The sequence below is a fragment of the Dipteris shenzhenensis genome, chromosome 11, assembly GCF_047967505.1.
Source record: "Dipteris shenzhenensis isolate YYH24624 ecotype China chromosome 11, Dip_SZ_1.0, whole genome shotgun sequence".
Classification (NCBI taxonomy): domain Eukaryota; kingdom Viridiplantae; phylum Streptophyta; class Polypodiopsida; order Gleicheniales; family Dipteridaceae; genus Dipteris; species Dipteris shenzhenensis.
In genome coordinates, this window is record NC_141606.1 from 8,850,076 (window position 1) to 8,863,637 (window position 13,562).

Sequence of the window (13,562 nt, forward strand, 5' to 3'; positions counted from 1 at the left end):
TGACAGGAAGCAAGGATAGCTTCATCACAAAACTGAAACAAGACTTATCTACAGAGTTCGACATGAAAGATCTTGGACTTATGCACTATTGTCTTGGAATTGAGTTCTGGAGAGATTCAGATAGCTTATTCATGAGTCAACTCAAGTATGTTGACAGTCTCTTGAAGAAGTTTCATATGGCAGATTGCAAGATTGCAGCCACTCCCATGGAGCAGAGTTTGAAACTTACTAAAGATTCAGAAAAGCCTACAGTCAATGATAGATACTACAGGCAACTCATCGGATCTCTTATATATCTAACAATCACACGGCCAGATATTTGTTATGCAGTAAGCTCACTAGCACAGTTTATGGCAAATCCAAAACAGTCTCACTGGAATGCAGCCAAAAGAGTCTTGAGATACATTAGAGGTACAAGACAGTTTGGGATAGAATACAGAGGTCATCCACGGTTGCATGGATATTGTAACAGTGACTATGCCGGAGATCATGAGACCACGAGATCGACATAGGGATATGCATTTTTCCTTGGTCAAGGTGCTATATCATGGTTGTCAAACAAACAGCCAACTGTTTCTTTGTCTTCGACTGAAGCATAATATAGAGCACTCACTACAAGTGCATGTGAGGCTATATGGCTCAGAAGACTATTGTCAGAAACAGACTACTTTGATGAGTCAAAGCCAACAACAATATACTTTGATAATCAATCGGCTCAAGCATTGGCCAAGAATCCAGTATATCACTCCAGGACAAAGCACATTGATGTCAGAGAGCACTTCATCAGAGAAAGAGTGTTACTTGGTGACATCACACTTCTCCTCTCCCCTCTTCATATTTTGTCACCTTGGTGTCATGGCAAAGAAGCATTAGCCATCCTATGAATTGTGGTGACCATAAGCCATCATGATTGAATGCGTTGGTCATCTTGTAAGTCTTGATGACCAACCATCCTCCTAGCCATGTAGAATAATTACACATTGGTCATCCTCTAATAGTGGTCAATAATCTTTTTTATTATGGAGATTTTATCACCTTTGGTGGTGAATGAACCTAATCTAGTCAATCTCATCCTTTAGAACCCCAATAGTGGTCAATCATCCTTCTAGTTGTGGAGATTTTATCACCTTTGGTGGTGAATGAGCCTAAGCTAGTCGATCTCATTCTTTTTGTGCTCAACATATCTCTTGAGCTAATTAATCTTATCGGATCTTCCTCCTCTACTACACAATGACTCTACTTTCTTCTAAAATCTATATCTAATGCTACATAATGGCTATGAGCATGATTCCAAGCCCAATATTTATCCCAAAAAAATTTTAAAAACAAGTTTGACCTTTTTTTCTCTTTTTAGGGGAGGGGAGGGACTTAGTATTCTTCTCATATGTATCTCAATCATACAAAGCCTCATAATTTACATCCTAAATTTGCTCAATCTTTGATTATTTGTTTTGTATATGTAAACACTACAACTTTTATGTCATGTTAAGCCATGGCTATGGCAATGGATACAATTAGCAACCCATGTGCACTATGCAAGGAATCTATAATCAAGTATAATATATGTTCTCAATAGGCTATAAATATTGCACATAGACTGACATGCTCAAGAAATGTTGCTTAGAATATCACCTACCTTGCCTTAACGTATGCCATATGATCAATCTAGTTTGAAATGGTCTACTTGGTGTAGAAAGTGCTCAAGGAGCTAAAAAATGATTGGTTGAGTTCAAAAATTCAAATATTAGGCTTAAAATTCCTTGAAGGAGGATTAAGATTATAAAGAAAGAAGGCCGTTTACTTTGTTTCCATTTCATGTCTTTATCTACCTTGTAAGGCCAATCCAAAGAAAAAAGGGCTCATTTACAATGAGAAGTGCTAACAAATACCACAACTGTCTGAGTTGGAACTAAGAATGGGTTTGAGTGCTTAAACGTCCTTGGTGAAACATCTATGCCATTAATTCTACATAATTTTTCCCAATTTGAAGATTTTACCAATTCTTTGTGGTGGCCAATATAGGTCAAAAAAGCTTGTTTGCTATAGAAAGTTCTAAAAAAGACAATGGTTGATTGAGTTTGAGGGGAAAATAGATTGTAGTTCTTGAAAGGCCTTGTGAGGTCCTTCAACTCTCTCTTTTCAACTTGATGGTCTTTATCCACCTTGTATGCCAATCTCTTGACCTTGGATCATGTGGAAAGAAAAGTGATAAAAAAAGACCACAAATGGTTGAATTTAAGGGGGGAATGGGATTATCACCTAAAACCCCTTGGAAGTAATTAGATAGTCTTGATAGAAGCATAATACCATCAATCCAAAAGACGTGTGCACACATTTCCCAACACCATGGCCTTCACCCACTTTGTATGGCTAGAAATAGTTAAACTTTGGCTCGGTTTGATATAGAAGTCCTAAAACAGACTAAAAATTTTTTTAATCAAAGGTGGATATGGACTCTAATTCCTACTACCTGAAAAAAAGCTTTATTCCATCAATTCTAAGGGTCTTTCACATTCATTACCTACCTCATATGGCCAATCTAGTGAAAAATGGCTCACAGAGGTGAAGAGCATGATAAAAGACCATCCACCGTAGAACTAGAGCATATAAACTATTGATTAAATTGCATATTTTAAAGTGAAATATCATCAGTTATAAGGCCTTCTATGCTCACTCCTCAAACTCTATTGCCTTTCCCCACCTAGTAAAATCAATTTAGTAAAAAATGGCTTGTGTCCCCGGGAAAATCTTTTGGCAAACCTTTTATCGTGAGCTTTTATGGCACTCCCCAAATTTTGGTGAGCTTTTTAAACCAAACCATATAAACTAATTCCATCTCTACCTCTCCCAAGATTAGCATGCTCTTTGGCTCCACCAACCACCAATTCAAAGAAATGTTAATCTAGCCTATAACACACAACACACACACACACACGTGCATGCGCACACACACACACACATTTATATTTATGTTTCCATACACTACTAAAGATGTAAAGTATTTAGTGAATAGTAATCCCAAGTAAACCTAGTGAAATTGAGCTTCAACCCTTTCTAGAGCACTCTTGACTAGTTTAAAAACCACATGACTACTGAATAGTCCCATCACACCATTTGTGATAAATACTTTTTAAGGTAGTCCTTAAAATTTGGTGAGATTTTTCCACTACATCCCCCCAAATAGTAAACACTAATTAAATACATTCTAAACTAGGTAAATTTTCTTCATAAGGAGAGGCAAAAATATGCACTAACATGCTTGACACCATCTTTTAAATGTCTAAGCAAAGTTACTCTTGCTTCCATATTCTGTTGGTTGTAGGTTGACTAAGCATTGAGGCAAAAGGTGATTCTAGCATCACGAGAACGTGCAATGTACACAGGTTTCTTGCTACTTCCAAGTCCATTGCTTCTAGGAACTAGGTGCAATCATGTTGTGCCAAGGTAAGACATGGGTGTCCCCCTACTATTCTTTTATTGCCTTTTACTTGGGCTATGGCCATCACATGCCCTTTGATAGGCTATGGTGCTCTTCTCAGTATCTTTATTTGCTTAGAGCATGCAGAAGAGTTGTAGGTTTTCTCATGTACTTATGGCTATTAGGCTATGCTTGTCATCTAGCTCTCATCTAGTGCCTAACATGGCACTTTATAACAACACTCATAGTTACATAGAAATAGGTAATTCAACCGTGAACTGCATCTCGTGAAGAAAGCTGTCACTAAGATTTTGTAGAAATAGGTAATTCAATCGTGAACTGCATCTCGTGTAGAAACCCTCTGGTGACCTCCGGTTCTACATTGATTTTTGAGCTTTCAACTCAATCACTCAACATGATGTATATCCTCTTCCCTGCGTAGAAGCTCGGAAATTCCACATATTTCACATCTTTGGACCTAGCAACCTGATATTGGGATATTCCTTTGAACTCAAAAGATACGCATAAGTCCGCATTCTGAACTACTCGAGGTCTCTATGAATTTACCGTGATGCCTTTCGACCTCTCTCACGTCAGAAGTAGGATGGTGAATCTGATTTTTCAAGACTTAATTGAGCAAAAGGTATTGGTAATGTATGCAAGGAAATAGATACGTCATTGCTTTCACTGAGTACCTCACTCAGTGGTGTGAAGTGAAAGCTTTACCTGATGCATCTGCCAATTCAATTGCACAAAATTTGCTCAATGACATAATTCCACGCCATGGTTGCCCAGACACCCTCCTGTCTAATCAAGGAGCCAATTTCAAATCCAAAGTGATGCATGTTTTAACCAAAGCACTCGGAGTTCAAGTCACTTTTGCAAGTCCCTATTATCCACAAACAAATGGACTGACAAAGCATATGAACAAAACGATCAAGAGGATGCTTTTCATGTATGTGGACCCATTGCACCAGAACTGGGACAAGATTTTGCCATATATGCAATTGCATACCGGACAACCGTGTAGAGTTCTGCCAAGAACCTACAGGTAGCTTGAGCCTCAAACACATCAGGCAAAGAATTACAATGAAGGCCACACCAGGCAGGAGATTTAGCGTTAGTGTACCATCTAGTGTGGAAAACTTGGCGGAGTCTTTCCTTCACCAGTGGCTAGGCCCATACACAGTTTTGCGGAATTTGCAAACCAAAACATACGAATTCTAGAGGCAGAGTAATGTGAAGAAAACCATTGCTCATGTGAAGCATTTCTTTGATTTTTTGGGGTGAGGTGTGAAGGTCCGTATAAGTAAAGGCTCATGTGTAAAGCCAATTGCATGGTGTTGATCCTGGGAAGTTTAGGGGGTTAAGGGAGGTCGTCGATGTAACATCCTGAGCAACAGACACAGGTGTTTTCCCTTATTCCTTGCTGTCGCTAACTAATTACTGAGCATGCCACAATATTAAAATAGAGGTTGTTTCCATGATTGATGGATTTCCACGAAGACATCTGGTGCTCCGTGAATCAACCAAGGTGAGTAATATCTGAAATTCCGCGCAGTTGAACTGACTCCGGAGTGTAGCAACAATCTTGCTTGGGATTCTTTCGGCAATCAAGCGATAAATTATCGCAGAAATGTGGAAACTTATAGTGCCAAGGAATTCCACCACATTGCAGCTTGTTCCATATGGTAGGTCGAAACACTAAAGTTGTAGCATTGAAAAAATGGGCACAATATCTAGGCCTCTTGTCAAGCATGCAAAGTCGCTTTCATTGTTGCTGCTTTGTGGAGCATAGCATCGACGCTCAGATCGAACGCGTCCTTGATTCTTGTAGCTTTCAGCTATGCCACAACAGAGGGGCTCACGTAGATAATACTAGGTATTAGCTTGATTATATTGTCATGCATCTTAGAGATCCTCTCTCTGGAGTAGCCATTGAGGACATCTAGCACCTTGATGCCGTTCTATAAGTCTTGGTGGGAGATGAAAACGGAGTACTGATCGGGGTCCTCAGGAAGGCGCAAAGTGTATTGGCTATAGGCGGAGTTGTTGTGGAAGAAGACGGGGATGCAGCCAGTGATGAGGCTATCGAAGGTAGAGCGACGAGTGGGCGAATCATTGGGGGGCTAGAGACAAAATTCAGAGAGGAGGAGGCGGTCACAAACGGGCAAGGGGTGGTGGGCACAGCGGATGTGGTGGCAGTCAAGGACGGAGCAAGCGGGGGGGTGGGAGGAAGAAGTAGCAAGGCATTCGAGGAGGGCAGATTGGCAGATGGAACCGACGGGGCCGGGGCGAGGGGAGCTGACGAAGGAGAAGACCAAGGAGCGGGGGGAGGAGGAGGAGGAGGAGGGGAGGGAGTAGAGCCAGGAGAGGAGGGAGGGGGGGTGGAAGGAGGAGGGGTAGGGGATGGCGAGGTGGGAGGGGGGGAGCATTCGAGGAGGAGGGAGGAGATGTTGGAGAGGGAGGGGAGAGGGAAGAAGCTAGTACCCCAGCCATATTGATGGGAGGGGCTACGATAGAAATTCCAGGTGGTGCAGCCCATTATCATAAAATGATCGGTGTCGCTAAATCCCCGCCACCTTTTGCCACCCTTCATCGCCAACCACGTCGCCAGCTCCTCCCCATGCTCACTCGCCCTCCCCTTATCCTTCCCATACAAATACCTTAGCACATCCAACCCACCGTAATATGGGATATACACATGCCTCCTCCCCCTCTACTGCTACTAAACACCCATACTCCTTCATCCTCTCGTGAAATATCACTCTAGCATGTACGCATCCATCCCATACCATCCCCTCCTCCCCCTCCTCCTCCCCCCCGAACCCCCCGTTCTTTGCATGCTCGTAGAAATCCAGCCACTCCACCACCTTCCCCCCGCACTTCTCCAAAGTCCCCTTGGTGAACTTCTTCGGCATCTCGTACATGTATATCCTCCTCCCCTTGCAGCTCGCCTACTTCCCTTTCCTCGACAATCTTGTAATAATATTCAGCCTTTGCTTTGACGTCTGATCACCCTCCTTTGTAGCTACTTCCTTCCTCTCATCCTTCAACCCCCTCTTCCTCACACCACCACTTTCCACCCCTCCGGCCCTTCATCTCATCTCTTCCTTGGTTGCCACTGCTTTCCATCCCTGATCGCCTCCCTATACTGCTTTGGAAGAAAATCCTTCGTTCAATGTCATGTTGTGCCTAACCAAAGCACCATTTCCCACCCATGGATTGCTACTACCTCCTACATCGAAGAACATTTTCTCAAGTCTCTTGATTGAGCTTCATGCGCACATGTGGCTTATATTTCCAAAACTTCTTACATTGGGAACTGTGGGGTAACTTTTCCACTAGTAAGGTGTTCCCAAGTAAGGGTTCATTTGCTGCGCATACTCCTTCCAATCCCTCAGGGGACCATTCAAGAGGCTGTGGTTCTGATTTTGAGGGAGCTAGCTTTGTGAGATATAATTCGACGATCCTTGTTTGGACTCGTTCAAATTCATTGAAGTGTTTGGCCTTAGCTTTTCTACGATTTCCTCCAACTTTCTTGCAGGATCTTCTGCTGTTATTCAACTTTGGAGATTCAAGTTTTGGAAGCTCGACTGCCATTAGGGCATATAGAATGGCTAAGTCATTGTCATAGACTTGATCTTCAATTTCAACATTCTCAGCCTCAGTTTCAAGGTCCCAAGGAAAATTTGAGTCATCATTGGTATGGGTACCTTCTTCAGGTTCATTATCCCACTCGAGGTCAGCCATAAAGAATGGCATCTCTAGATCGATTGGTTCTTCATGTGTGAGTGGAGGATCTACCTATAGCACCTTAGCATCGATCTGTGAGAAGATGGGGTTTAATGAATGGTAGTTGTCGATGGTTGCTGATGTTTGTATCCAGTTATTGACATTGCTTTGTGAATTGCCCGCTATGGCATGCTGTTGCAGGGGAGCTGATCTGCTTGAGATTGTCGTTGAAGATGTGTCATCCAACGCTCTAAGCACAATTGGTTTTATAGCTCCTATCCCCATATTCACCCTAACTGTGGTGTCATGATTTTGGATTGTCAGTCTATCAGTTCCCCAGTCATGGAGGACTGATGCTTCCCATAACCAAGGACGTCCTAATAAGATTTGATAAGATTTTTTGGAAAGATCCAAGATTGTGAATTGAAGGGAAAAGCGAACTCTTGTGACCTTTGTGGACACGCCATTCACTATTCCCAAGGGTTTAGCCCGTGAATCATCAGCAAGGCGTATGTTGAAATTAGCCTTTTGCATTGGTGGGAGACCCCATTCATCGTAGAGCTCCTTTGATAAGACATTTACACCTACTCCACCATCTACTATGGCTTGGACTTCATTATATGCCTTGTGGATCAAAGGCACAGTAATGTTGCATATGTCATCTCTCACAGGGATATCTTTGATGTCATTCATAGGTGGAGGGGGATTTGAGAGTTCAATCCATCCTTTGAAACTCTCCCAGAGATTGGGACAATTCCGTAGGAGGATTCCAATGGGAATTGACACAGGGCAACTCAGGATGCTAGAGAGTGCAGCTCCTTCAAGCTCCTCTTTCTATTGGTATGTAATTACATTCACAGGTTGTGATATTACACTTGCTGGACCCAGACTTTGATGGTCCACCCCAATGATGCCGATTGGGACATCAGGCTTAACCTCTATTTGTTGTTGTGGGACCTTATTTTTCATGGGACAATCCATACAGGCATGTCTTATGCCACAATCTCTGCAGAGTGGTTGGAAAGTAGCGGGGCTACCACGATGAGGGCACTCTGCGATCCGATGATTTTCTCCACAACCGTAGCACTTGATTGGTGCTCGATATGTTTTGGGATGTACTTGATTTTCATACACTGGTGTTAGTCCCTCTGTGCCTTCTACATAGTACACTAGGTACTCTGCTTCATACTCAAATGGCAAGTCTACTTTCTCGGCTTGTAATTGATGTATTGGAATTGCCTGAGGAGCTGGATTTGGTGCTCTTGGATATGGTCGTGGATTTGGATTTCTTAGTAATTGTGGGACTTGTGTCCAAATAGGAACAGGATTTAGCCTCAGAGCTGGGGGCACTTGTGCAAGTGTCGGCTGCCTGTACACTGGCATGGATGCCGCTTGGTATTGTTGAGGTCGAGGTGGGTTGTTGTGCATGTTGAAGATGTAACTGTTTTCATCATGGCCGTCGACGATGCAGATGTGGCACCATAACCTTGGTGATGGATTTGCTTGTGCAGTGATCTTGGCTCTTAGGACTGGGCACTCATTTGTTGTATGATTGGCCATGCAGTGTGGACACTAGACATTTTCTTATCGTGTGGATAAGTCTGAGGTGGCAGCTGAGACAAGTGAAGCTTTTGTTCCATGGCCTGCATCATGTCTTCTTTCAACTTCATGGCCTCTAGGCGAATCTTCATTTGATGTTTTGGTAGTTGACTTGGATTTGCCCTTTCTAGAGTGCTTATCTCGTGCACTGGATCTGCCATCATCACTATTGGTGTCAGAGTCGGTCATGCCATCCTCGTTGTCAATGGTTGTCGCATGAGCAGCATTAAACGTTTCATAGCTGCTAATATTTTTCATATCCTTGCGGATTTTCTTTCTTAGTCCTACAATGAACTAGGCCATGAGGCACTTTGCATCAAGGCATGGGTCACATTTGGTGATTAATCTTTTCATCTTGCACAGGTACGTGCGTACATCTTCTCGACGGCCTTGTTCGACGATGTTGCTTAGTTGGAGAGCGGGATCATCTTGTAGCCTCTCCGTTTGAAAGCGTCTTTTAAATTCTATTTGAAGCAAGTCCCATGTGGCTCGCTCTTCCACTAGAAGGTCTAGGTACCATTCAGACGCTTCATCAGTTAAGGCCATGGGAAACCAAGCCACCTTGGTTTCATGGGATTGATCTCCACCTACTCAGCATGCCGCATCAAAATGCTGGAGGAAACGGGCTAGATCTATCCTACCATTATATTTGGAAAGTTCCAGTTTTAGCAGGGGGTGCCTACCTTGATTGTTATTATTTTTGCAATTAAAGAAATTATCAGCCTCTACATCGAGGTCAATATCCCCATCATCGTCGCAATGGCATCCAGCCATGTTGTGGCGTGGAGGAGTTAAAGGGATATTAGGGGAAGAATCGAGGTAGAGGATTGTTGGAGGTGGTGGTTGTAGCAGAGTTGTATGCGGATTTGGTGAGCATTGGAGTTGGAAGCATTGGTCGGAGCATAGCTGCATGCAGATTGGGCGAGAATTGCAAAGGGTGTCTCTGTCGCAGGTGCGGGTGTTTATGTTTTGTTTGGAGGGTTAGAGTGGTGTTAGTGTTGTAGGGACCATCGTGTTAATAATGTGCCTAAGATTGTCCCACATGTGTAAAGAAATGTGCATGTGTAGACGGATCGTCAATCGGAGGTCATGGCGTAAAGATACGAGCGAATTAGTGCAAAATGAGGCCCAAATGGGGGTGCGAATGAGCGAGTGCTAGGGATGCCAAAATGGTGTGCAATGGGTTGGAAAAATACCCCGTAGTGTGGTGTTTTCATGTGTGAAATCGTGGTTCAAACGGGGTCCAGTTTGGGTCCCAAACGGATGAGTTACGAGGGGTTAAAGAAGGGGGAAAATGGACCTTTTTTTGTAGGGGTGGGGGGGGGGGGCCTTGGTCTTAAGGTTTGGTGTGAATGGCCTTTAAGTCTAATTGAGGGGTAGTAACTGACCCAGCTCAATTGATCTAACTGGCCCAGTTAGTCTAACCTAACCTAGTTATGGTTTAAACTGACTGCAGCTAACTAAACTGACCACAGTTAGTTGAGCTAACCTAGTACAGTCAAACTAACCTAACTATCCAGTTAGTGTAACTAATTAATAGTTAAACTAACCTAACTACAAGTAACTAACCTAAAGTTAGCGTAACTAACCTAGGTTAAAGTAACCTAACTAGGGTTAGTCCTAGGGTTAGGTTAGGTTAGGTTAGGGTTTTTTTTTGTAAGGGGGGGGGGCATCGCGCGGCGGTGAGTGGTGGCCTGAGGGGATGGAGGGGGCAAACAGAGGAGAGGAGGGTGGGGGGGGAAAAGGGTGGTGGTGGAGGGGGGGTGGAGAGTGGAGGGGGAGATGGAGGAGGGGGGGTCAGAGGCAGAGGGAGTTTCAGCGTCGCCACTGGCTGCGTTGCCACAGGCGGGTGCTGCGTGGGGTGGCCTTGCCTGGTGAATTCATTACATGCTTTGAGAGTATGGAATGAAAGTATGTGATACTATTATTGATGCAATCTATTATGTGCCTATGCAAAATCTCAATAGGAAGAGCAGGGTAATCTCAGTATGCAGGGTTCTGAGGCTTTTTGTCACCTACAGATATATCAGGGTTGTCGGTTGTAGTATACGTATAGCTTAGGACCTCAAGTCATATTCCTATGAGAGACGTAGGCTTAAATGTGGTAAGCAAACATAGTGCATGCATGTGTAAAAGGAACATGTATCATCATGGTTGAGGTAATGAAGGCTTTCGCCTTCATTGGGGGTTGTAGGGTTTAGGAGGAGTTTAAGGGTTAGAAGGAGGGTCCAAGGTTTAGAAGGAGATTCCAGGTTTAGAAGGAGTTTCCAAGGTTTAGAGAGAGGTTCCAGAGTTTAGAAGAGGTTCCAGGGTTAGAAGGAGGATCCAAGGTTCAGGGTAGAGTACATAGTGGAGAACTCGTCTCCCTCATAGATCATGGAGGTTAAGGGTTGAGGAACTAAGGGTTTAGGGGGAGCATAGGAGTGGGAGAGGAAAAAGGTGTAAGAGCATGGGGGAAAGAAGAGAGAGGAGGGAGGAGGAGGAGGAGGAGGAGGAGGAGGAGGAGAAGGGAGGAGGAGGGAGGAGGAGGAGGAGAAGGGAGGAGGAGGAGGAGAAGGAGAGGGAGAGGATGGGTTGCAAGGTTGGAGGAGAGGGGAGGACGAGTTGCAAAATTAGGACATGCTTTTGGACGTGGAGTGCAAGGAAGCATGGACACTTGAGACAATTGCTTGGAATACCAAAGTAGAACTCAACACAATGCCCCAAAGAGTGTGGGCTTCATTCTATTATGGGGTATTTATACAAGTTGGAGAGCTTCTCTCTCTGCATGTAGGAATTGTAAGACATTCTCTCTCTACATGTAGAACTTGCATATAGAAGTTGCATGTAGAAGTTGCAAGTTGTATGTAGGAGTTGCATGTAGAAGTTGCAAGTAGAACATGCATGTAGGAGTTGCATGTAGGAATCAATAGTCTACATAATGAATAGGACTCCCACTGCAACAATACCTAGAATGACGCCAGAGAAGAGGTATACTCCATTCTGAGTACCACAAATGTAATTGTGAAGGTCATACCCATGATTGTAATTTCTTGCCCTCTCAAGATTCCAAGAGGTTGGATTCTTCTTTGGTCAACCATCCTCACTTGGAATGGTGCTGGAACCAGCTCATTACTACAAATTTTTTTTAATATATCCTATGATAGGATATTCATGCTTGAACCTTCATCAACTAGAACTTATGGAATTTTCTGCCTCTTGTATAGTACATCAATGAGTGGTACTTGATAGTCCACATCTTCAATTGTAGATGTATAAATGTTTGGAGTTTCTTCTTCATCATCACTTGCTTTATTGTCTGTGCATGTATCTAACTCTTGTGCTAGAAATCCCTTGCAAATCTGATGTTTGAAGGCTGGGACCAAGTTCAATAACTGGTCAAGAGTGATTTGAACTTGCGACTCCATAAGCTTTTGGTAAAATAGTGTATGGTCCTCTTGTTTTGTATTGAAGCGTTCTTTCTACTCATTGTCCATCGTCACAAGCATTTGACTTTTTTCTGCTATGATGGAAAGTAGCGCATCTTGCGCTTTTGCTTTTATATCTTGATTTTCCCTTTTTGGTATTTCTAGCCCTATTCTATCTGCAGAATGCATATGCTGTTTTGCAGATGTGCCTTGTTCTGAGGAAGCTTTTTCTGTGTAGTTTCTTTGTATTGCAATCTGTTCTGATGTCTTTTGATTGTTTTGAGGAGCTTGAGCCTAGTTGCCCTCTTTGGTTTGTAGTGCAAATGTACTGTTGGCGGATTTGTTTCTATTGACTGATGCCCTTGCCTTTGTTAATGTGATGCTCTTTTTTGACATCCTGTGAAGCATTGTTGGCAAGTACTTGTTGCAATACTTTGTTTCTTGTCTCATTTTGATTAGGCCAATTCATTGCCTTGGCATTGTCTCTTTGTGTTTGTCCCAATCCTTGTATAGGCTTTGTATTTTGTGACCTTGTAACTACTAATGCATGAGTAGTATTTGGACTTTGCTGATTGTTGTAATTGTTATTCGGATTATGAGGAGTGATATATACCATATTCACTCCTAGAGGTTGTTGTTGTTGACCATTTTGATTGTTTCTTCCATCATTATGGATGATTGGCATACCTCTTTCCCCACGATGTTTACACCAAAGTTCACATTGTGGGCCTTGCCTATGGCCATCCATGCCACAATAAGTGCATGCCTGGTTTTGTCCTTACTGCTGCTGTTGTTAATGTCCCCATTGTTGCTGAAATTGCCTTCTAGGGCCTGCATTTAGATATCTTTGTTGGGCTAACCTTGCTACTGCTACTTGAGTGGCAGCAGTTGGCTCTTGATTGTGTTGTTGTTGTACATAGGGTGGTACCCTCCCTCTATAGTTCGGGTTGTACCAACATCTTTCTTTGTCATGGTTTTTTTTTTGCAAAATTCACATGGAATCTTTTGGGGCTGTGGTGCTTGAGGTGGTGGCTTCAAGCTTTGAAGCTGCTCCTTCATCATTTTCTCTAGCTTGGAGATTTTATCTATTGTCTTTTTTGCTGTGGATTTTTCTTTGTTTCTCTGCTTCTTTTCTTTCTTTTTCTTCTTGGAATATTCTTCTTCATCTTCATCTTCTTCGGATGAGGTAGCTTCTTCTTCAGTAGTGTCTTCTTCTGCTTCACTATCTGTGTCCGTATTTGAATTAGATTGTGACTCTGAATGCTTTTTCTTCCTTGTCTTCTTGGACTTTGATACTTTACCAAGTCTCCTTTCTATCGTTGTGCTGCTTCTACCAACTTATTAAAGTCATTTGCCCCTCCAAGCTGGTCCCTGCCAGCTACTGCAGTTCTCAGTTCTTTGTT

General features: G+C 43.1%; 1 pseudogene; it reads right to left on the minus strand.

The window, feature by feature from the left end:
* Positions 1 to 5,142: 5,142 nt before the first annotated feature.
* Positions 5,143 to 12,996, minus strand: LOC147896586 (putative xyloglucan galactosyltransferase GT11; annotated as a pseudogene).
* Positions 12,997 to 13,562: the final 566 nt, after the last annotated feature.